A 25,306-nucleotide genomic window follows, 5' to 3' on the forward strand; every position below is an offset into this window, starting at 1 on the left:
ATTAGTAGTGAAGAGAAAGTGAGCTTGTATTCATAAAAAAAGAAAAAAAATTCAGGCAGATTAACAGATGACTTATACCCTTGTGAAATGTCTGTCTTGACCCAAGTGGTAGGACAGTGAGAATCAGGCCTGGTATGCAGAAAGAAAGGCCACCCCCTCCTCTATTTTGTACAGAAGACTTTTCCACTCCTAGTCAAATGGTGGTGCTAGTTCTTTAGTTTTGAGTTTCTGCATTTCCTAATTTCATGGTCATAACAGCCTCTTGTCTACTGCCTCAGAACGGATTTCACCAAAACTGAAAATAAAGGCTCCATGCTCAGAAGTTCCTAAACGGACTCGAAAGGTTAATGTTCCTTTCCCTTGCCCTTCTATAGCGTAAGAAGACAGTCTTTCAGTGACATTCTTCTCCTCAAGCAGGTACTCCTATTTCTTCTTCTCAGCATATATGTATATATATACTTTTTTTCTTTTTGTTATATGTGCTACTATTTACAAATGTGATGTAACTTTACAGCTTCCCTCTCCTGTGAAGAGATGTTCATTTTTCTCTTAATGCTCCAGGGATATTTTGCAAAGTTGCTGGCAAGCATTAGTATGACGTTGAAATGTTAAGTCTAAACTTGGTACAGTGAAAAATCCACTTTTCAAATAATATTCAGCTGAGTCAGAGGGCAACCCGACTACCCTTTTCTTAGCACTGCACTGACAGGCTGTCTGCTTGCTCCAGATAACGCCTATTTATTTGATCCAGCTCTAGCTAGGAGGTTTTGGATTATTGAAATGTGGCAGAATTTCAAGAATTATTAATTGGACTGATCACGGGCTAGCATGAACACGCTACCTGTTTTCGTCATCTCTGGGTGCCGTAACTTCTGTGAGTTGAAACTAAGCAATCTGAATAAGCCATTACTTGTTTCCTGAAGGCAGTCAAGTTTTCTGAAAAGCTACGCCATCTAGCAGTCCAAAAGTCAGCCACCCTGTCTTTAAATTGCCCTGTGATTTCAGGGCAAGTTCTCTTGGGTCTTTCTGCCTCAGTTTGCTCTCCTGTGGAAGAAAGCTCCTGGACACTTTTTACAGGGGGTTGGTGTGTACATAAGTGTCTCCCTGCACTGCAGAGTGCTGCTTAAATAATGATGTGGCAGTCACAAAAGACAGGGCAGCGTACTTTCATTTTGGTTAGAGGCATGCCACAGGTTTCAGGAAATGCGCATTACGTTCTAAGTTCTGTGCTGTGCTAAGAGGGTAACCAGTCTTCGCTCTCTCAGACATGCCCATAGTAGCCAACATAATTAAAAAAAAAAATCTTAACGTAAGGATTGAGCTTTATCAGGACTTGGGATCATGGCACTCATTTCTGTTCAAAGAAGCCAGATTTTTATTGGCTTTCTGGGCCAGATATAACAGACTTGCAAAGTAACTCCATGCACAAGATTGCTGGGAAACTCACCTGGTTTTGAATATTATACACACATACACACACACACACACACACACATATATATATATGTTTGTTTATCTCACATCTATGATGTATATATGGTGTATATATTAATGTTGAAAGTGAATTTATGAATATGAGCTTGCAGTGTTTGAATTTTATCTTAAAATACACCGAGAGACAAAAGAAATGAAATTAGATGAATACTTATGAGATGTAGGCTTCAGAACCTGTTTCTACTCTATATAAGCCTTTCCGATTTCTCCAAAGCAAATGTTTGCTCCAATTTTGTTAATATCCTATGAAGATTGCCCACTAGGATTTAATGCACGTGACTATACTATTCTAGTGGTTAGATATAACACTGTACAGGGTATTAGGTTTCAAAGAAATTGGGAATAAAAATAACATAATCCTTAGAGACAACAACATGGAGGGAAAAAAAGCAAAAATTTTGAATATGAATGTAAGTGCCTTATTTCCTAGCTGGATATTTTTTCTTAGACTCTTGGAGATATTTGTTTTGTTTTATGGCAATGACAGTTGAGGAAAGGGATTAAAGCTTATGTTCTCAAAATTGCAGCAAGAACGAAGTCAAACAGTCATCTTTCATTTCAATTAACTCTGTATCTTTCATTCAGTTTAGGATTTAGAGTTATCGAATCTCTTCCTTTCTGCTAACACCCACTCTCAACCTCTAGACGATGTAAATATTTGCACTGCAGTTCTGCTAAACATTCTCATGTGGTTTTCTGTAGCTTCTTTCAGTATTTGTCCATATTCATTTAGTCCGGTTGATCAGTACAACTGCCAAGACTCAGGGCCTGGTGCCTAGGGTTTAGTTTGCCCAAAACAGAGAACAGCACTTGTTCATGGTTGCAGGTTGTACAAAGATTAGTAGGCAAGAATAGAGTGACCCCCAGCTCTGAGTAAATTATCGATATTGGTTGTAAAATATTCATAGCTTAAGTTTCCCTCATAGTGGTTGAGAAATGGTCCTGCCCATTCATGTCCATCATGGCTGTGTCTGTCCTTAATCCCATGGTTGCGCTCCCTGCACAGAGTGTAATCAACTGCTAGTTTTAGAGCAAGGTACTTGTATGTGTTAGTTGCTCAATCGTATCTGACACTTTGTGACCCCATGGACTGTAGCCCGCCAGGCTCCTCTGTCCATGGGATTCTCCAGGCAAGAATACTGGAGTGGATTGCCATACCCTTCTCCAGAGGATCTTCCCAAAGCAGGGACTGAACCCTGGTCTCCTGCACTGTAGGAAGATTCTTTACCATTTGAGCTATAGGGAAGTCTTAGCAGGTGGCTTTTGATGAAGGTGATGGTGAGGAAGGTGATCTTGCCTTCTAGGCACCAATTCAGTTGACTCCCTCTGGATTGTTCCCACTGGACCCTGACAAAACCTTGCACATCAGTGAGTTTATGATTCTTTCTAAGGAGTGTAAATTGTTTTTTTCTTTCTCACTCTGAGACAGAGTCAGGATGCCGAGGCTTGCATTATCCCTGTGTGCATGCTAAGTTGCTTCAGTTGTGTCCAACTCTATGAGACTCTATGGACTGTGGCCCGCCAGGCTCCTCTGTCCATGGGATTCTCCAGGCAAAAATGTTTGAGTAGGTTGCCATGCCTTTCCTCAGGGATCTTCCTGGCTCAGGGATTGAACCCGCATCTCTTAATATCTCCTGCATTGGCAGGCAGATTCTTTACCACTAGTGCCACCTAGGAAGATCCTTGCATTATCCATTTGCCCCTAAAAATATGTTGCTGGAAAGCATCTGCTTCTGCTCAGGTCTCCCCTAGCAAACCTCTTTGGTGAGGATTCAGATGTTCAGCAATTTTGATTCAAAACCACAGGAGATGGCTGAGTCCAAACCAGCATGCCCATCACTTTCTAGTTGTGTGATTTAACCTCTGGCCTCAAATTCCTCATCTGTAAAGTAGGGATAATAGGAGTGGCCCCTGGATTTAATTGTGTGGAATAAACGAGATTAAACCACTTAATAAACCACTTGTAGTCTTCACATGTTGGAAACTCCATAGGATGAAGTCATTTTTATTCCAAGCCTAGTTACACTGCTTAATATTAAATGTTGGTGGAATAAATGACTAGACCTCATGGTCAGTATCACAGCCACTCGGAGTTTGCATCCATTGGACCAAAGAGGGAAATTGACCTGAAAATAAAAAAGAACAAAAGCAGTCAACTGAGCCTGCCATGGGTGCAATGCTGCTGCGTCTGTAATGAGCATAAAGTATTGGAAGAGAAGGTGCAGAAATCCCTAACATCCTACCCTCCATTATGACTTCTCCTTTGTGACCCTAAGGGTAGTTACATCCATTTGTGATAAGAGGAGAAGGAAAGAAAGTGGGCAAATTCTTGCTGAGACAAGTATGAATGAAACTTGGTACAAATGCTTCCCATTCATTTTGCTGTCAGAAGAAGTGTTCGGTTTGGTGGTTGGGTCAAGCCTGAGTCTGTGCGTGTGTACAATTGTACCCTGATTTCTCATTCAACGCGATGCCAAAGACCTGGAGTGATTTCACCCTCTGGCTCTATAACAAACACTTAATGCCCACGAGGCGGTAGGAACAGCAATTGTATTAGTATTTCCCTTTTAGGGAGATCTGATTTTGTACCATGCTTTTTATAAGCATGATCACATTTAATTCTTACAACCATTCCACGTGGTAAGCAACAGTGTGGCTCCAGTTTTACAGATGAGGACACCAAGGCTTTGCAAACTTAGGTCACGTACCCAACGTTAGGTGTCTTTACAAAGGACAGTTCTAAGACTAGAAGATAAGCTTCTCTGTTTCCCAGGCTCACACTTCCAGCCATTCCTTGACAGAACATTCATCTCTAAAGTTTTGGATCCATATGATCCTTGCCTAGGAGATCTAACCAGTCCATCCTAAAGGAAATCAGTCCTGAATGTTCGTTGGAAGGACTGATGTTGAAGCTGAAACTCCAATACTTTGGCCACCTGATGCGAAGAGCTGACTCATTGGAAAAGACGCTGATGCTGGGAAAGACTGAAGGTGAGAGGAGAAGGGGACAACAGAGGATGAGATAACCATCCGGATGGCATTACCGACTCGATGGGCATGAGTTTGAGTAAACTCCGAGAGTTAGTGATGGACAGGGAGGCCTGGAGTGCTGCAGTCCATGGGGTCACAAAGAGTTAGACATGACTGAGTGACTGAACTGAACTGAATTGATCCTTGCCTTGGAGGAGCAAGCTGAGCATCTAGGTTGATAAGAGATAAGAGCATACATCCAGCAAACTGGGTAATGATATCTGACTCATAGAAGCTTTCTGGCTATTCATGGGGATTAAATTGAATAATGTAAGTACAAGAACTTTGTAAAAAGTTCAGCTTTTTGAAACATAAGTGTTAGACGCAGAATGCATAAATAACGATTTAGTTTCATGTCACCACGTGAGTGAGAGTGGCCCTTGTGTGATGCTCTGAAATGGGGATGAAAGGTGGGTTCATTTGTGCTCTAAAGGCCTGAGAGTGTGTGCAGTGGTGGAGGTGTGGGCAGAGAGGCTTGGGCCCTGGGGCAGGTGGGAAATGTAAGTAGGGCAGGCAGAGGGTGGGGCTTTGGTGGGATAGTGGCAGACAGGCTGGGAGTCAGCCTGTTCCCTCTCTGTAATCCTGTCCCTGGGGCATCCCAGTAGTCCTTGGGATGCTCTCTGATTTGTTTGAGAAGACAAGCGGCCAGGAGCTGCCCTCGCAGTTCTGTTGTAAAAAACCACAAACACTGTTTCAGCTGCACACCTGGCACTTCATTTTACTAACCTCGGCCATCAGGAGCTTCAACTGGCTTCTCTCTTCTATTTATAGTCATCAGCAACTCTCAGTTCTTTGAGGTTTCCTGCTAAGAATGAATGCAGATGGAGGCACAGCCTTCCAGCTTCCCTTTCTCACTACCTTGACGACAACACACAGCCCCGGGTGGGAACTGGCAGTCATGAGGGGGAAGAGAGAGGCCCCAACAAAAGGACAACCTAGGGAAATGGACAAGTCTATGCAGTCACGGCCCCTGGTCTGGGTCCCTGTCCTTTGCTGGGACGGTAACGCCACTGGGGTTTTGGCATTTCTTTTTCTTCTTCTTCTTCTGCTGCTGCTGCTGCTCCTGCTGCTAAGTCGCTTCAGTCGTGTCCGACTCTGTGCGACCCCAGAGATGGCAGCCCACCAGGCTCTGCCATCCCTGGGATTCTCCAGGCAAGAACACTGGAGTGGGTCGCCATTTCCTTCTCCAAAGCATGAAAGTGAAAAGTGAAAGTGAAGTCACTCAGTCATGCCCGACTCTTCACGACCCCATGGACGGCAGCCAACTAGGCTCCCCCGTCCCTGGGATTCTCCAGGCAAGAACACTGGAGTGGGTCGCCATTGCCTTCTCCAATACATGAAAGTGAAAAGTGAAAGTGAAGTTGCTCAGTTGTGTCTGACTCTTCGCAGCCCCATGGACTGCAGCCTACCAGGCTCCTCCGTCCGTGGGATTTTCCAGGCAAGAGTACTGGAGTGGGTTGCCATTGCCTTCTCCTTCTTTTTCCTCGATCCCATCAAACTGTACTCTGACCCAATAACCAGCAGCCGAGCACTCTAAACATGCTTATTCCCCTAGGTTGGTTCAGAAGACCTAAAAGCCTTTTTGCAAATGGATGAACTACATTTCTGAGACCTTTCTTCCCTCTGCTGTTCATAGATATAGTCTCAGTGGGGTATTTCCCTTCAGAAGTTCGAAAAAGGCACAAAGAAATCCACAAGAAACTATCTCACAGAAAGCTGTCTTTTATACTCTCATCTTTACTCACTATTGGGGTTTCCCTGGTGGCTCAGACAGTAAAGAATCTGCCTGCAGTGCAGGAGACCTGGGTTCGATCCCTGGGTTGGGAAGATCCCCTGGAGAAGGGAATGGCTACCCACTCCAGTATTCTTGCCTGGATAATCCCATGGACAGGGGAGCTTGGTGGGCTACAGTCCATGGGGTTGTAAGGAGTCGGACACGACTGAGCGATTAACATCCACTTACTATAGCCTGTCAACATTCACTTCCTTAAAACCATGTACTGTAAAGTAATAGAGGTGATCACATCATATATGATGATCCATTTGACTATATTTCACCTTAAAACTATGTGACAAATATAGATTTCTTTGAAATTTTGAAAATTCTACTTACATCTTTTTTTTTTTTTTTTTTTTGCTTATTTTTGTTTCTACGGTCACCAAGTGAAACTGCTGCCACTCAAGACAAAAGGACATACACTGCTGCCTCTGTACCTTTTTAGCAAGAAACACAAAACCCTTCCCCAAAGTCTCTACCCCTGCCCTGCCCCCAGGCTTCCCTGCTTCAAATTTTACTAAAGGATATTTAGAGATTACTTAGAATCCAATATAGTTCAATTAGACACACACTGTTCAGTTTTTTTCCCCTGATCTTATTTAAGGAATGAGTAATATTTACAAAGGCCCTGCTGTGGTTTATTAACGTCTGTCCAGAGTCTCTGCTCCCAACCAGACTGAAAGCGTCTCAAGTGCAATGACGGGTTTGTGCCCACCTCACTCTAGTGCTGCGGGGGTGCTGGGAGGCACTGGGTGGTGGTGGTGTTTACTCACTCAGTTGTGTCCGACTCTTTGCTACCCCATGGACAGTAGCCTGCCAGGCTTCTCTGTCCAAGGGGATTCTCCAGGCAAGAATACCAGAGTGGGTTGCCATTTCCTTCTCTAGGGGATCTTCCCAGTCCAGGGATCCAACCTGCATCTTCTGTGTTGGCAAGCAGATTCTTTACCACTGAGTCACTTGGGAAGCCCTGCACTGGGTGTTGGGGTCACAGTTGTGTGTGATAGAGCCTGACCTATTCCTAGATCCTGGGACATTCACTATCAGTTATGGTCACTAAGGCACACGATAGGATATATGATTATTACACGATGACCATCATGTCACATGTTATAATATGGCAAAGTAGAATGTGATGAGTGCTTCATGAAAAGTCAACATGTGGTGTGAAAGCAAAGAAGGGAATCTATTTCTGGGGGAGGGGTAATGGGAAAGAGGGATGGAGAGGGAGGAGATGGTTAGGGATGGTTTCACATAGGAAGTAACATTTGCCAATGGCCCTAATGGATGGGTAATGTTTACATAGGAAGATTTAAGGAAAGACAAGAACATAAGTAAAGGCATGGGGATAAAGGATTTGAGGACTCATTTGCCAGCTTGTGGAAACATGGGTGAGAAGGGTGCAGGGAGTGGTGTGAGATTATTTTGTAATTGAGAGGTAACTGTCAGACTTCTGGACTGATGGTGTAGACACTCTAGAGTAGGGTTGGAATGAAATGAAAACTTAAGCTTAGGAAAATGCTGTGTAAATTGTAATTCTCAGATGAAGAGTGAGCATGTCACTCTGGAGATGATTAAACTAGTTTAAGAGAAAGTGAAAAGTGAAAGTGAAAGTGACTCAGTTGTGTCTGACTCTTTGTGACCCCATGGACTGTATATCCCATGGAATTCTCTAGGCCAGAACACTGGAGTGGATAGCCTATCCCTTCTCCAGGGGATCTTCCCAGCCCAGGAATTGAATGGGGGTCTCCTGCATTGTAGGCAGTTTCTTTACCAGGGAAGCCCCAGTTCAAGAGAGGTGTGATACAGTTTAAAAAATCTTGATTATTTATGGTTGTAAAGAATATTTTTGCTCCCAAAATGACTAGCAGAGAAAGAAATAGGTTAGGATTCAGAAGCTATAACTCTGCCACTGAGGTGCTGAATAATCTCAGCAAATAGCTTGCATGCTCAAGGCTCTGTTTTCCCAACTGTAAAATGGGCATAATAACTACCAAACATTGATTAAAGATGCTCCTAGTGATGGAATGAAGATTAAGTGACAGAACTTGAAAAGTTATATATATGTGTTACTCATATACGTGTAAAATGCTATTAACTTGGAATATTTTTCCAGTAAAATTATTTTATTTTAACAAAATGTAGATTTAGAAGAGTTCATATTTCCATTAGATTAGATTAAGGGTTGTTTTAATTTTTTTGTAGTTATTAAATAGGTACTTTGTACTAGGTGCTGAATAGTCTTAAAAAAATATTTTATTGTGGTAAGAACCCTTAACATGAGCTCTATTTTCTTAATAAATAGAAGGAAGCCCAAAAGGGAGGGATCTATGTATATATATGGCTGATTTACTTTGCTGTACAGTAGAAACTAACATAATGTTGTAAAGCAACTCTACTCCAAAAAAATTGATTAGCTGCACATACACATGTATCCCTTCACTGTTCACCTGAAACTATCACAGCATGGTTAATTGGCTATACCCCAATACAAAACAAAAAGTAAATTAATTAAAAAACATTGTTGTTAACTATAGATGTTGTTCAATAGATCTCTCAGTTCAGTTCAGTTGTTCAGTCACTCAGTCGTGTCTGACTCTTTGCGACCTCATGAACCGCAGCACGCCAGGCCTCCCTGTCCATCACCAACTCCCAGAGTCCACCCAAACCCATGTCCATTAAGTTGGTGATGCCATCCAACCATCTCATCCTCTGTTGTCCCCTTCTCCTCCTGCCCTCAATCTTTCCCAGCATCAGGGTCTTTTCCAATGAGTCAGTTCTTCTCATCAGGTGGCCAAAGTCTTGGAGTTTCAGCTTCAACATCAGTCCTTCCAGTGAACACCCAGGACTGATCTCCTTTGGGATAGACTTGTTGGATCTCCTTGCAGTCCAAGGGACTCTCAAGAGTCTTCTCCAACACCACAGTTCAAAAGCATCAATTCTTTGGTGCTCAGCTTTCTTTATAGTCCACTTCTCACATCCATAACATGACCACTGGAAAAACCACAGCCTTGACTAGATGGATCTTTGTTGACAAAGTAATGTCTCTGGTTTTTAATATGCTATCTAGGTTGGTCATCACTTTCCTTCCAAGGAGTAAGCATCTTTTTAATTTTTTGGTTGCAATCACCATCTGCAGTAATTTTGGAGCCCAGATAAATAAAGTCAGACAATAGATCTCTAGGGCTTATTTAATTGAAACTTTATGTCTATTGATTAATAACCCATTTCCTCCTCTCTCAAGCCTCTGGTAACCACCATGCCAGTCTTTAATTTTATTGATTTGGCTATTTAAGATATCTCATATAACTGGAATCATGCAGTACTTATGTTTCTGTGACTGGCTTATTTCCCATAGCATAATGTCCTTCTGGTCCATCCATATTGTCACATACTAAAAAGTTTACTCTTTTTAAGACTGAATAGTATTCCATTATGTATTCCATATATATTCCAATATATACCACATTTGGTTAATCAGTTTATCTCTGGATGCACATTCAGGTTATTTTCACACCGAACAAACTACTTTGAATAGTGCTGCAATGAACATGGGAGTGCTAATATCTCTTCCAGACCTTGATCTCAGTTCTTTTGGATGTAAACCCAGGACTGGGATTGCTGGGTCATCTGGTAGTTTTATTTTTAAATTTGAAGAGCTTCCTACTGTTTTCCATAGCAATTGAACCTGTTTTGCATTCCTACCAACAGTATGCAAGCGTTCCAGTTGCTCCACATTCTCACCAGTACTTGTCTTTTTAATAACAGCCATCCTGACGGTGTAAATGATATTTCATTGTGGTTTGATTTGCATTTCTCTGTTGATTAGTGATGATGAGCATTATTTCATGTATCCATTTGCCATATGTTTATCTTTGGAGAAACATTTATTCAAGTTCTTAGCCCTTTAAAAATTGGATTATTTGTATTTCTGATATTAAGTTGTATGACTTCCTTACATATTTTGTAGACTAACTCTTTTCAGTTATATGGCTTGCAAATATTTTCTTTCATTCTGTAGCTTGTCTTTTCACTTTGTTGAATATTTCTGTGCAGATGCTTTTTAGTTTGACGCAGTTCCACCTGTCTATTTTGTTTTTTGTTGTCTGTGCTCTCGGTGTCATACGTGTTAAATCATTGGCAAGATCAATGTCATGAAGCTTTCCCCCCTTTCTTATAGGAGTTTTACAGTTTTGAGTCTTACGTTCAAGTCTTCAATCCATTTTGAGTTGAATTTTGCATACTGTGTAAGTTAATATTCAATGTCATTGTTTTCTGAGTAGAATCCAATTTTCCCAGCACTATTTACTGAAGAGACAATACACAGTACAGTACATCATTGTGTACTCTTGGCACCTTGTTGAAGACCAATCAGCTATGTAAATGTAGATTTGTTTAGAACTCTCCCATTCTGTTGGTCCATATATCTGTCTTTATACCAGTACAATACTGTTTTGATTGCTGTAGCTTGATAATATTTTTTTTTTGAAATCAGAAGGTGTTATACCTCCTGCTTTGTTTGAACAAGTCCAATTTTGAGGTTCCATTTCCCTCATCAATTAAATGAAGGCATTGGATTAGGGGTGCCCTGTGCACCCTGTTGCTATACCACTTTATGATTCTATAATTCTTGCTCTCAGCAATCTCCACTTAGAACAGTGACTTGAGATACTTATATAAGTAAAAGCACAATCAAATCCATGGGCATCTACACTGGGAATAAAAGACGTGTCATCATTCTATTGATTTAGGACTCTAGTCAGACAAAGAAGACTGATATCTCTTGCAGCTGCCTGACTTGCTTTGTGCTTATGGATCCTGTGATTTGAGAATGAAGGGAAGGAGTCAGATTGTGCTTTCTTTTCGGCCTGGTTGCAGATGGTGATTGCAGCCATGAAATTAAAAGACGCTTACTCCTTGGAAGGAAAGTTATGACCAACCTAGATAGCATATTCAAAAGCAGAGACATTACTTTGCTGACTAAGGTCCATCTAGTCAAGGCTGTGGTTTTTCCTGTGGTCATGTATGGATGTGAGAGGTGGACTGTGAAGAAGGCTGAGTGCCGAAGAATTGATGCTTTTGAACTGTGGTGTTGGAGAAGACTCTTGAGAGTCCCTTGGACTGCAAGGAGATCCAACCAGTCCATTCTGAAGGAGATCAGCCCTGGGATTTCTTTGGAAGGAATGATGCTAAAGCTGAAACTCCAGTACTTTGGCCACCTCATGCGAAGAGTTGACTCATTGGAAAAGACTCTGATGCTGGGAGGGATTGGGGGCAGGAGAAAGGGACGACAGAGGATGAGATGGCTGGATGGCATCACTGACTCGATGGACGTGAGTTTGAGTGAACTCCGGGAGATGGTGATGGACAGGGAGGCCTAGCATGCTGCGATTCATGGGGTCGCAAAGAGTCAGACATGACTGAGGGACTGAACTGAATTGAAGGAGAAATAGAAGGCAAGGATACTAATTAAAAAAAAAAAAGAAAAGGCAAAGACTTGTTGGGGGTTGGGAGTTGAGGGGAAAGGCCAAGCACACTAAATAATTTAATTTCAGTTACAATAAATCTCAAGTGATAATACTCCACTCCTGAGGATGCTCCCTGGTGGGCAATGTTGAGGCATTTTATTTTAAGCAGAAAAGTACAGGGACAGGGTGACATCATAACATTCAGCATGAGGAACATTGCTCACGTTGGTCTGCGGGCCTACCCCTCCAGATTATTTAGGCTTCACCAATCAAGCCAAGAGGTATTTCCAAATCTAGTTTGTGAGGGAAAGGTTTCATAGGAGAATGTTGTTTTCTAGGAAATGAAAAAGCAGAAAGCAAAGGCCTCCTGCTTACTATGGCCTTCATGTTGCATAAGCAATATTAATAGAGTTGAGTATTAATCATTCAGAGCAGCTCACAAATTATCTATGTTCAGACTACACAGGGCCCTTGCTTCACTTTCTTCTCACCATCTGGAGTCTGTCCATTTGACTCCTCCCTCGGCATTTGGAAGAGAAGCGAAACTGAAGTGCGCCAATTTTCTGCTTGTTAACAGCCATGATAAAAAGTTCAGTAGGGGAAGGGATTTATACTGTTAAGAAAACTTTTGGATTGCTTAAGGCTCCAATTTGTTGATGGGATTTCTAGAATTCACCAACACCGATATTTGAGAATTGAGTACTCTAGACAACTTTGTAGATTTACGAAAGTGTAACTAACAAGGGCTGCCCTTAAATTTCTTATCCAGGGCTGTCCTTAAATTTCTTATCCAGCTCTTCAGTTCTAAATTTATTGCCAATTTTGTTTATCAAACTTATTCTCAGAGGAGTGGTATTTGCTGTGGCCACAAGGAAACATCTGCGAGTTTAAACCTTAGAGGCAGATAGCCAGTTAGAACATTTGGCATTTAAGGCTTAGATTGCAGAAGAGAAAAATTAATCAAGGAAACCCTTAAAAATATTGAGAAGGCAACTTTAAAAAAGTCTTATCACTGATGAACTGAAGCACTGAGTTCATGTTAATTAAGAAATGTCAGGATTTATAATGAATCAATGAGGACTGTCATATTATGGCAAGGTTGGAAGTTGATGTCAATCTCTGTAGCCAGGATTTATGGTAGATTATATAATGGAATCCTGAGCTCTGTGAGATCAAAGGAAAATGCTGGCTCTTTCTTCATCCATTCTCTTAGGTCAAGCCTACCCAGCAAGAAGCCAAGTTGAGAGTTGAGCAATTATCTGAAGTGGGCAGTAAAGACTGCCAAAACCAGATAATACATAACCAGAAAGTCACCATGGAGGGAAAATGTGGACTGAAAATAGAAGGGAAGGGGGTAAAATGTCAAACAGTTTGGTCAGTGTCCACAATCCAAAGTCACTGGAGAACAGCCAACTCCTGGCTTCATGTAATTATCTAGAATGAGTATAAAGACTAGAGTTAAAAAAAAAGATGAATTCATTATCAAGGTTGTTGTATATTTGTGCAAAATTTCTCCGTATCTGTATTACTATCTGTGACATGTCGATTTTTGAGTATTTCCAGGGATTTTACTATTTTAGATTAGTATGTCGAGGTGATTGAGGAAGCCCATGGACTCTATTGTCTTACATGGAGAACAAATTTTAGATTAATTGAATGTTATATTTAATTAACCTTTTCCACCTACAGCATAGGCTTATGAATTTTCCATTGAAAACTTTGATTCTCTCTTACCTTTATCATTTCCTTATGTGGTAATTTCTGTATCTCCTTGATGTCCATAGAATTTATCAAGGAATTGTACAAACCCACTGGAATAGGGTTTGTATTATCTTTGGTTAAAAGATAAAAAATAAAACTACCAACGTTTTAGATCAATGTCATTTTTTTTCTTCTATTTGAAATGGAAACCATAAACTACTTACTCTGAGCAGATGTTTCCTAGACCTAAAATATAGTTGTCATTCCTTGACCCCTATAAATCTGTCATTGTGTACCTGCTAATCTTGAAAACTCCTTAATTCAACATTAAACTTTCCATTTGTTGTTTTTTTATTGAGAAAAAGTTCATAAATTAGATTCCCTGCTGCTTAGAATTAAGAAAAAACACAGTCAGGCTAGTATTACAGAGAGAAAAACAAAGTTAAGGAGTTAATATTTTTTCACTCTATCATGTCTTGTACTTTGAAAGCCATTGTATATAGCATTTTGAAAAAAAGAAAAAACACCCAAAAAATAACCCAGGGCCTTTTTTCAATAGCTCAGGCTGATGTTTGAAATTCACAGTGAAAATTGCCCATGGAATATTCTTGAAGTACTGCTAGGGAGACCATTGGAATACCTTATATAAAGTAAAAATTCAAGAAGAATTTTGCATGAAGTAAGGATTAAGAAAATTGTTTTGTAAATAATATGAAAATGTGTATTAAGTGGCATTGTTAAATTTCTCACTCACTCTGTGTAGTGACTGCTTTTCCTGTCATAGAGCAATGTCTGAATCTCTGTGATAAACCCATACAACACAGCCACAACAGATTCCAGTCTGCTTCTGGTGAACTCATGTTTGGAGATGCTGTGGGCCAGCATTTTTTGCTCTAATAGCAAAATTGATCTACAAAAACAGAATTCATCCTATGGATCTGAGTTGGTAGGGTGGGTGGTGGTCTATGAATTTCACATGATTACTTGCTAATGGCATCCATGGCAAATATCTTATGCCTTCCTTAGCTTTGTAAAAGAATATGATAAGGGTGTCATGTGCAGATGTGAGAGTTGGACCGTAAAGAAGGCTGAGCACCAAAGAATTGATACTTTTGAAATGTGGTGTTGGGGAAGACTCTTGAGGGTCCCTTGAACAGCAAGGAGATCAAACCAGTCAATCCTAAAAGAATCAACCCTGAATATTCACTGGAAGGACTGATGCTGAGCTGAAGCTCCAACACTTTGGCCACCTGATGTGAAGAGCCAACTCACTGGAAAAGAACCTGATGCTGGGAAAGATTGAAGGCGAGAGGAGAAGGGGATGACAGAGGACAAGAGATGGTTGGATGGCAACACTGACTCGATGGACATGAGTTTGAGCAAGCTCCGGGAGTTGGTGAGGGACAGGGAAGCCTGGGGTGCTACACTGCAGTCCTTGGGGTTGCAAAGAGTCAGACACGACTGAGCAACTGAACAACAACAATGATCAGGAAATTTTGAGCTGAACAGTTATGTGAAACATTGATTCACCAAAACTTATTTATAATTGAGACTGCTTTATCTTCAACCACCTTGTTTAATTTATGCAAATAATCAAACCAGTTTTAATTATGAAAATCTCTAGAAACCACCCACACAAGCCTTTCCCTCACTGTTAAAAACAAAACGAGGAAGCAAACTAGAAGACTTAAGCATACAAACTTCTTCTCACTGTCTAGGATTGTACCACATCTTAGCAAGCTCTTTTTGAGAAACGATGTAGATATTAATCTGGATTTGGAATCACCACTGAGACATATGTGAATATTTTAGTTTTTTTTTTTCCCTCTCCTGTCTTCCGTGAATATGTTAGACCTAATTCAGCCATTCGGTTTGAAGGAAGGTTTTTCACTGAGTTTCTTTGATTATCAAATGTGTTTTGCCAGGGGTGGAGCAGTAACTGATCAGGGTAACTGATGTGTTTCTTGAGACCAGGTTTAGGATACAGTCTGTAAGCTACATCTGCTGTATGCACTGTGTGATCCAAGTTTCTTTATGTGTGATCAGGGACGTTAACCAACGTATCTACAGTGCTCAGTAGTCCACTTTACACATAGAATGCCCAAACTTTTTCTTTTTTAAAGCTCTTTTATTTTATTCTTTTCCCCCTCAGAGCTCTCCCATAGCTACTAGTAAGTAAGAACATTTCCTGATTTGAATTTCGCAACCTCCTTTTTCTTTTGACAGTTGTATTGTACTAATTGGAAGCAAAATGTGTGTATGCTTAAATGTTTTATTGAAGTATAAAACATTTACAATTTTGTGTTTCAGATGTATAGAAAATGATCCAGTTATACATGCAAATATATACATTGAAATATATATATATATTCTTTTTCAGATTCTTTTCCCTTATAGGTTATTACAAAATGCTGAGTTTAGTTCCCTGTGTTATACAGTAGGTCCTCATTGATTATCTATTTTATATATAGTGGTATGTGTATGATACTCTGAAACTCCTGATTTATACTATACCCTTTCCCCTTTGGTAACCATAGTTTTGTTTTCTATGTCTGTGGGTCAGTGTGTGTGTTTAACTTAACCCTAAAATAGGAGAACATCTTCCAAATATAAACTTTATTTATTCAATTACCTACCTCAAAATAGAGACATGATTCTTATATTCTCAGTCATTGAGAATCCTTTCTACTGAATTCAGTTATTCAAAGTGTCAATTGGCAGGTTCATAAGAGAAAAAAAGCTGATATTAGGTGGACAAGTAACCATTTCACTTTATTTGTGATCACCAAGTAATTGCATTGTTTTTTATTTAAAATGTAAAAGAGAAAATAACTGGCTTTCCAGGCCATTCCTCATTTTTTCCGCGGAACATTTCTAAACTAATTAGCAAACCTCTTGAAAAGCTGTGCATACATTACAGTGAAAATACAAATTGCCACCATTGCCTGGAAGCCAATATGAGAGGCTATTTATTTAGCAGTTTGTGAATCCAGTTCAGTTCAGTTCAGTCGCTCAGTCATATCTGACTTTTTGCGACCCCATGGACTGCAGCACGCCAGGCCTCCCTGTCCATCACCAACTCCCGGAGCTTACTCAAACTCATGTCCATCAAGTTGGTGATGCCATCCAACCATCTCATCCTCTGTCATCTCCTTCTCCTCCCACCTTCAATCTTTCCCAGCATCAGGGTCTTTTCCAATGAGTCAGTTCTTCGCATCAGGTGGCCAAAGTCTTGGAGTTTCAGCTTCAACATCAGTCCTTCCAGTGAATATTCAGGATTGATTTCTTTTAGGATGGACTGGTTGGATCTCCTTGCAGTCCAAGGGACTCTCAAGAATCTTCTCCAACACCATAGTTCAAAAACATGAATTCTTTGGCACTCAGCTTTCTTCACAGTCCAAATCTCACATCCATACATGACCACTGGAAAAACATAACCTTAACTAGACGGATCTTTGTTGGCAAAGTAATGTCTCTGCTTTTTAATATGCTGTCTAGGTTGGTCATAACTTTCCTCCCAAGGAGTAAACGTCTTTTAATCTCATGGCTGCAGTCACCATCTGCAGTGATTTTGGAGCCCCCAAAATAAAGTCTGACGCTGTTTCTCCATCTATTTGCCATGAAATGATGGGACAAGATGCCATGATCTTAGTTTTCTGAATGTTGAACTTTAAGCCAACTTTCTCACTCTCCTCTTTCACGTTCATCAAGAGGCTCTTTAGGTCTTCTTCACTTTATGCCATAAGGGTGGTGTCGTCTGCATACCTGAGGTGATTGATATTTCTCCCGGCAATCTTGATTCCAGCTTGTGCTTCTTCCAGCCCAGTGTTTCTCATAATGTACTCTGCATATAAGTTAAATAAGCAGGGTCACAATATCCAACCTTGATGTACTCCTTTCCCTATTTGGAACCAGTCTCTTGTTCCATGTCCAGTTTTAACTGTTGCTTCCTGACCGGTATACAGGTTTCTCAAGAGGCAGGTCAGGTGGTCTGGTATTCCCATCTCTTTCAGAATTTTCCACAATTTGTTGTGATCCACACAGTCAAAGGCTTTGGCATAGTCAATAAAGCAGAAATAGATGTTTTTCTGGAACTCTAATCCAGTACTAGCATGTGATATAAAAGATTAAAACCTCCTCAGGTCTGTAAATACCATGCTAACCTTCAAAATGTTTAAAACCACAGGCAGTCTGAGTCAATGGAGTAATACTGCAAGGTTTATTTTTATGTAGCCTGCCCAAATTACAAGGGAGGGCTGGGGGGCAGGACGTAGGTCTGTCTGAAAATCAGCTAGAGATGCCAGTGGAGTAAACCCTGATTTCTCTAAGGATCAAACTGGCATATACTACCCAATGAGGTCACTTCTTCATTGTAGAACTGGCCTGTTTTAATGAAGTATTTCAGGAAAATTTTCTGTTGGACCGGCTGTATAGGAAATGAAGGTTTCTGGGTGAAGCCTTTATTTCGTGACTAACCAAAATGTTAACATCACCAATGCCAGGCTTGGCCACTGTCCTCAGAAGCGCAGTGCGACTGGTCGGGTCAGTATTCTGAGAGTGGGTGTGCACTGTTGTTCCTGGGTCCATGGAACTTACCGGGCCTGAATGCAAGGGCCTGGCTGTTGAGCTGCTGCTGCTCAGACACTCAGTTGTGTCAACTCTCTGCAACCCCATGGACCGTAGCTCTCCAGGCTCCGCTGTCGATAGGATTCTCCGGACGAGAATAGTGGAGTGCCATTTCCTCCTCTAGGGGATCTTCCTGACCCAGGGATCAAACCCGAGTCTCCTGCATCGCCTGCATTGGCAGGCAGATTCTTTACCACTAACCCCACCTGTGAAGTCCGCTGCCTATTTAGAAGCCCTACAAAACCTCTTCTGGCTTTGGAATTCTAAACAGCTATAGTTCTAATCCTGTATTAAGAGTCTGACCACGCATGAAGGAACTCTCACGTGAATCAGAACTGAGAACAGGATGAACTGCTGGAGCCTCTTACTTCCAATGAGACAGTCCTCACAGCTACTCAGCTGCCTGCCGCAAACATCTAGTTTGGAGAATAAGGAGATAGACAATGAGGAGGAAGAAAGAAAAAGGATTTTAACCAAAAAATGAATCCTCTACTCAGCTGGGACTGAAGAAAGTAGAGCTAATGCAAACCATTGGGTATTTGGTTCCTACACAATTTTCAAGGCTATTACTCCTTTCCCTCCCATAATTTTCCAGGGCTTCCCTGGTGGCGCTGATGGTAAAGAATTTGCCCACGATGCAGAAGACCTGGGTTCAGTCCCTGGGTTGGGAAGATCCCCTGGAGAAGCGAATGGCAACCCACTCCAGTATTCTTGCCTGGAGAACTCCGTGGACAGAGGAGCCTGGACAGCTACAGTCCATGGGGTTGCAAAGAATTGGACACGACTTAGGGACTAACACATACACACACACACGCACACACACACACACACACACACACACATTCCTTTCCTCAACTGTTGTGTTTCTATATGCTTGTCAGTCTCGGAATGGTCTTGAATTTCTCTTCACACTTTGAGGTCCTGGATCAGAAGCTGATTATCCTGAAAAGGCCTGACAGTGTGCCTTTGCTGGGTCTATGAAAGAGGTCTGAACAAAACCACTGAGGTTCTACAGGCCATGAACCTGGGGCTTGTTATTCCTATATCTTGTGTCTCGGGTAATAACACCAAAATCACTCCTCCCCAATTTTTATTGCCTTTCTAGTTGTAAACAACACAGAGCATCAGGGTTTCTCCCTCTCCGAAAGTTATTTGGCTTTATGAACAGTAAATGTTGGTCTTGAAAGAATCTAAAGCCCAAGGAATAAAATGCATAAAATATGTTAGTAGGTTAGCATAGTGCCCACACGTGGGGTTGTCTGCTACCATTGTTTCTTTCATTTTTAGAAATTTAAAAATTTTCTTTCTTTCTTTTTGGCTCTGCTGGGTGTTTGTTGCTGTGTGGGGGGTTTTCTCTAGTTGCGGTGCTCCCGCTTCTCACTGCAGCGGCCTCTCGTTGCCGACCACAGGCTCTAAGGCATGTGGGCTTCAGTAGTTGTGGTACTCAGGCTTAGTTGCTCTGCTACGTGTGGAATCTTCCTGGACCAGAGATTGAATCTGTGTCCCCTGCATTGGCAGGCAAATTCCTAACCACTGGACCACCAGGGAAGCCTTCTCTCTTTTTCTTGAAGATCCAACTCTCTAATTTAAATAATCAGTTCTTTAAAGGCTTGTTTCTTTTATGATCTTCTTTGCTCATCCCTGGGGTCAATCAAGTAATAGCAATAGTGACAGTAATACTACCTGTTCATGGATTGATCCCTTTTTTGGCCCATCATAGTGTTTGCACCTTACAGAGAATACCTTACTTAGTCATTACAACATCTCTAGGAATGGGTATCATTACTCCCACTTTCTAGGGAGGGCTCACTCAGAAATCAAGTAATTTGCTGAAGATCATCCAGTTATTAACAAGACTTGAGCTTAGAAAAGTAACTCCAGATCTTGGCCACTATAAACATGGGTTTTCAGATGATGCTTGCAGGTGAAGGGCTTCAGTGCTGAAGGAAGTACAGAAAAAGTATTTTAAAAAGTCCCTTCCCTTGAGAACCTCATAATCCACTGAAATGAGGAGCTCAAATTTCCACTATGAAATAACTGTTTCCCTATTGCCTGGGACAAATTCTTATGATTTCCTTTTTTTTTTTTTTTTTACTGTTTAGAACCCATCCACTCAAGTCAAGAGCTCTGAGTGTGAGCCTTTACAGGCTTTGGGCAGTGACTTTTTTGGTTTTCATCAACCATGAGTATGCTTTCCTGCCCGAAAATAACACTTAATAGAGTTGGCTGATTATATCTGGGTCAATTTAACTTAGCAAAAAGACAATAGGCAAGGATTAGTTGACCGGTATCCTCATTTACCAAGTTCAATTCCCATTCTGACTTCTCTCTCGTGAGTGAATGTGTGTCATCAGATTTGATTTCTAGAGAGGTGAAGGGGGTCTTTGGTCAGTAAACCACAGCCATACCATCAAGTTTGCTTTGCTAAGTGAGTTTGAAGTAGGTTAATGGTAAACATTATTTTGGGGTCTCCTGGGTACATGTGAATTAAAGATGGCAGGAGATTACTCAGATGCATGTATGAAGACTGGCAAAGGGAAGGATAATCCAAAAAATTGGTAAATCACACATGAATAACCAAGAATTGAATACAATATAACAATATGTGCTCATTTTCACTATCAAATAAGCTACCTTTATCCTCTCTTCACTCTCCGTTTGGGTCAGATTACTTTTCTGCTCTATTTCCATTCTTACTGCTACCTATTTGCTATTATTTCTCCTGGTTTTGACTCTATCTTTTGGCTTTAATCTTGTCTCTAAGTAAATTGCAACCCAGTAAATATACTCTAGTATCATTTATTGTAATCCCTGGTTTTATGCCAGCAGCAAAGAGAAGGGACTTCTTTTATTAATCTATCTGTCTGGATATGTGCTAACGAGAGCCCTGAATACACACTTTGATTATGGTTGGTTAAGTCTAAAAGATTCAATTTGGTTCATTCAATTTATTTTGACCTGTCTACATTACAATCTTACACAGCTAATTACAGTAGTTTTCTATTCATATTGTTGACCTGACACACAGTAGCAAGTAAGATGGATTAGAATTTTCTATCCAGTATGAAGTTATATGTATGCAACAGCAACATATTCTCATAAGAAGAGAAAATCTTAGTCATATGGAAGTTTGGGTTCTATGATACCAAAGACAGCCAGATGCTGGGAGCTAGAATCAGCTGAGGAAATATCCATTTCCACATTTTCTTCCCATTAAAACATGTAGCCATTGTTTGGGCATCTATTTAATTTCCCCCAGAGAAATGAATGGCTACTCACTCCAGTATGCTTGCCTAGAGAATTCCACGGACAGAGGAGCCTTGCGGGCTCAGTCCATGGGTTTGCAAAGAGCTGGACATGACCGAGCGACTAACACTTTTTTTTTAAGTAGTGATGCTATTGCCCATGAAAGTGTAAATATTTTGGTACTTTGTTGTTCAGTTTTTAAGTTGTGTCCAACTCTTTGTGATCCCATTCACTGATTCCTAATTTGTTGATGTTCACTCCTACCATCTCCAGCTTGACCACGTCCAGTTTATCTTGATCCATGGACCTAACATTCCAGGTTCCTAGGCAATATTTTTCTTTATAGCATCAGACTTTACTTTCACCCCTAGGCACTCTGCAACTGAGCGTTGTTTCTGCTTTGGCCCAGCCACCTCATTCCTTCGGGAGCTATTACCAATTGCCCTCCGCACTTCCTCAGTAGCATACTGGACACCTTCCAGCCTGGGGGCTCATCTTCTGGTGTCATACCTTTTTGCCCTTTCATACTGTTCATGGGGTTCTCCCAGAAAGAATACTGGAGTGGTTTTCCATTTCTTCTTCCAGTGAACCACGTTTTGTCAGAACTCTCCACTATGACCTGTGTATCTTGGGTGGCCCTGCACAGCCTGGCTCATAGCTTCAACTGAGTTACACAAGCCCCTTTACCACGACAAGGCAGTGATCCACGAAGGGGATTTTGCTACCAGTTGAGTACTAAAAAGATTTTCAAGAGTTTCTTGAATTTTGCTCAGCACGAGTATGTCGAACACTGTTCTTCCAATTGCTTTGGCAATGGAAGAGATTGGCTGGTGTATTTTAAAGAAATCCACCCGTGTTTCTGTTGATCTTTCTTCAATCCCACTAGACCATGTGGACAAGATATAGCCTGGAATCTTTGTCAGTGTCTTGGGTTGATGTTTACCTTGTTGTCCTGTTAGGGAAGGTTTTCTGGGATAAGAACAGAGCTTATTGGTTGTCCTTGTCGTGCCATGAGACCTCACTAGCTCCATTTGCTGCAGGCTTGTTTGTCTAAACACCAGTGCCTTTCCCTTACAATTCAGCTGAAATCTTTCTACCCAGGAGGAAAACCAATGGAGAAAGAACAGAGGAAGTGTTTCCAATTTTGAGAGCTCAGATCAAACTAGAGATATATGCTCTAACTGGAAATCTGAAGAAATAAACTATGAATGTTATTCACTAGTGCCCAGTCCTGTCCAACTCTTTGTGACCCCATGGACTGTAGCCCACCAGGCTCCTTGGAGATCAAACCCACCTCTCTTGCAGCTCATGCATTAGCAGGTGGATTCTTTACCACTGAGTCACCAGGAAAGCCCCCCTACTACATTTTATCTTAGCCAAAAGGCAGAGAAGTGAGAAGTTCAGTAAGGGTAGTATAAAAAATGACTTTGCTGGTTTTTATAGGAAGGCTTTCTATGTAGCATCTCTGGGCACTGGCTATGTATGTGATTCATCCTCAAAATTTGAGCATGTGTAGTATCCTCAAATCCCAGATGCAATTAGAGGGACAAGTTGTTAATCTAGGGGACGCTGGGCTAATGTGTGTGTGCTAAGTTGCTTCAGTTACATCTGACTCTGTGCAATCCTATGTGCTTTAGCCTGCCAGGCTCCTCTGTCCATAGGATTCTCCAGGCAGTAATACTGGAGTGGGTTGCTGTGCCCTCCTCCAGGGGATCTTCCCAACCTAGGGATCTAACTGGCCTCTGGTATGTCTACCTGCATTGGCAAGCAGGTTCTTTACCGCCAGGGCCGCCTGGGAAGCCCCATAATGTTAACAAAACTCCCAAATAGAGCACAAATTTCCATTTGCAGAAAACATACTTATTACATATACATACACAAAGTATATCTTTTATGGATTAAAATTATGTTGTATCTTGAATTTGCATTAAAGTATTTGTATAGTGTTTGTGTATAACATATATACAAAATCTGCACACATATGTATATACACATATGCACAGTATGGATTTTACAAATTGAAACTATGTTTTATCTTGTAGAATTTATTATTCAAGTGTTGCAACATGCATTTTATCTACAACTCTCTTTATTTTTCTCCTTAAAAATAATTCCTAAAAGTGAAAATATAGTGTCAAAAGTCAAAGCTATTTTTAAGGTTCTTGAAAGGGTACTGCCAGATTTCTCTTATTTCCTTCTGAAATATTATATTTCAGAAACTCTCCTTAAAAATTCCAAGCAAAAATTGTCTGAATCCCACCTAGAAATCAAATTGTTATTTTATTTGGCCACATCATCCCTGGTCCCTGTCCATGAACTTACCCTATTATTCATTATTCCTATGAAGATAATGGATAGAGTTTTATTTCCTACATTTTCTTTTGTTGTTCTGTCATGTATAGCTTCTATTATTTTTTGTCTTTCTTCTTCCCTTTTTCCTTTTTTTTTCTGCTTTGCCTACACTCCTTCAGAGAAACCAGTGAATACAGCTAGGTGTGTTCTACGCATTTCTCCATGGTCACACACTATAATATACACTATTGTACAGGGAAATGGTTCCTATTTATCTTAAAATGTGGGTCAGGCTGTATATACAGTACGTCCATGAGTGTGTATGTGTGTGTGTAGGTATATTGCTCTGTCTTGATTTTCTCACTCTGAAATACATCTTGGAGATTCTGAGTCTGAGAAAGATCCCTTATTCTTTTCCATAGTTGTATGATGTACGAATTTGCTGAAATTTACTCAGGTATTCTGCTATTAATGGTCATTCTGTTGTGAATAGTGTTCAACCCATAAAAAATATTTTCACTACAAATATCTATAGACACATATTCTTAGCTCTTGGTGGTTTTATTTTTATGGCCTAATTCCCAGAAGTAAAGTTACTGGTTCAAAGGATGTGTGTATTTTTAAATTTTAATGGGTTTTCCCATATTATTTTCTAAAAATATAATAGCAAATCACATTCCCACTAGCAATGTTTGAGAATATAATTTTCCTCACATTTCCACCAACTCTCCTATTTCTCTACTTTCTAATTTTTGCTCGTCTAAGGAGTGAGTGAGTGAGTGAAGTCGCTCAGTCGCATTCAACTCTTTGCGACCCCATGGAGTGTAGCCTACCATGCTTCTCCATCCATGGGATTTTCCAGGCAAGTGTACTGGAGTGGATTGCCATTTCCTTCTCCAGAGGACCTTCACCACCCAGGGATTGAACCTGGGTCTTCTGCATTCTAGGCAGACACTTTACCATCTGAGCCGCAAGGGAACTCAGGCCTTATTAATTTAAATTTTCTTGACTTCTAATGAGGTTGAGCATCTATTTATATTATTATGATTCCTATGGATATCCTTATCTGTCAGTTACCTATGTGTATCCTTGCTTTTTTTCTTATTAATTTTTAAAGCCTCTTGAATATTATAGATTTTGAAGATTATGTTAGTTACTAAGATCTTTCCCCTTCAACAATTTGTTCTTTGATTTTATTTTTTAATTTTCTTCCTCCACAGAATTTTAAAAAATCTTATGATATAACATTTATCTCTCTTTCTTTACAGAATCTGGATTGCCTATCTTTATAAGATCTTCCCACCAATTTTCTTAAATTTTCTTCTAATTTAAATTCTAAATGCTATTTTTTCTATTTTTAAATATTTTAGTATTTTCCCATCTGGAATTTATTTTTCTATAAAGCTTGCAGTTCTAACTGTATTTTCTTTTAGATGGATAGCCAATTATTTAAGCACCACATAGTCAGTAGATTGTTTTTTCTCTAGTAAATTAAAATTTCACATTTACTAATATCTGTTTAAAATTTTTTCTCTATTTATCTATTGCCAGGACTTTGATTGCTTTGTATATAATAGCTGTGTAATTTGTTTTAATATCTGGCAGATTAAAGCCTCTCCCCTACATCCTTCTTCTTCTTAATTTGGTCTAGTTTTCAACACTTAGAATTCCATAT

The 25,306-nt window shown here is 40.5% G+C and overlaps 1 protein-coding gene across 2 annotated transcripts in view; it reads left to right on the forward strand.

Moving 5' to 3' along the window:
• Positions 208–25,306, forward strand: part of ESR1 (estrogen receptor 1) — a 399,407-nt gene continuing 374,308 nt past the window's right edge. For both annotated transcript variants that reach the window (XM_018053364.1, XM_018053368.1), the window contains exon 1: positions 208–417. The gene's annotated coding sequence lies outside the window, so the exon portion shown is untranslated. The remainder of the gene's footprint in view (positions 418–25,306) is intronic.

The sequence above is a fragment of the Capra hircus genome, chromosome 9, assembly GCF_001704415.2.
Source record: "Capra hircus breed San Clemente chromosome 9, ASM170441v1, whole genome shotgun sequence".
Taxonomy (NCBI): Eukaryota; Metazoa; Chordata; class Mammalia; order Artiodactyla; family Bovidae; genus Capra; species Capra hircus.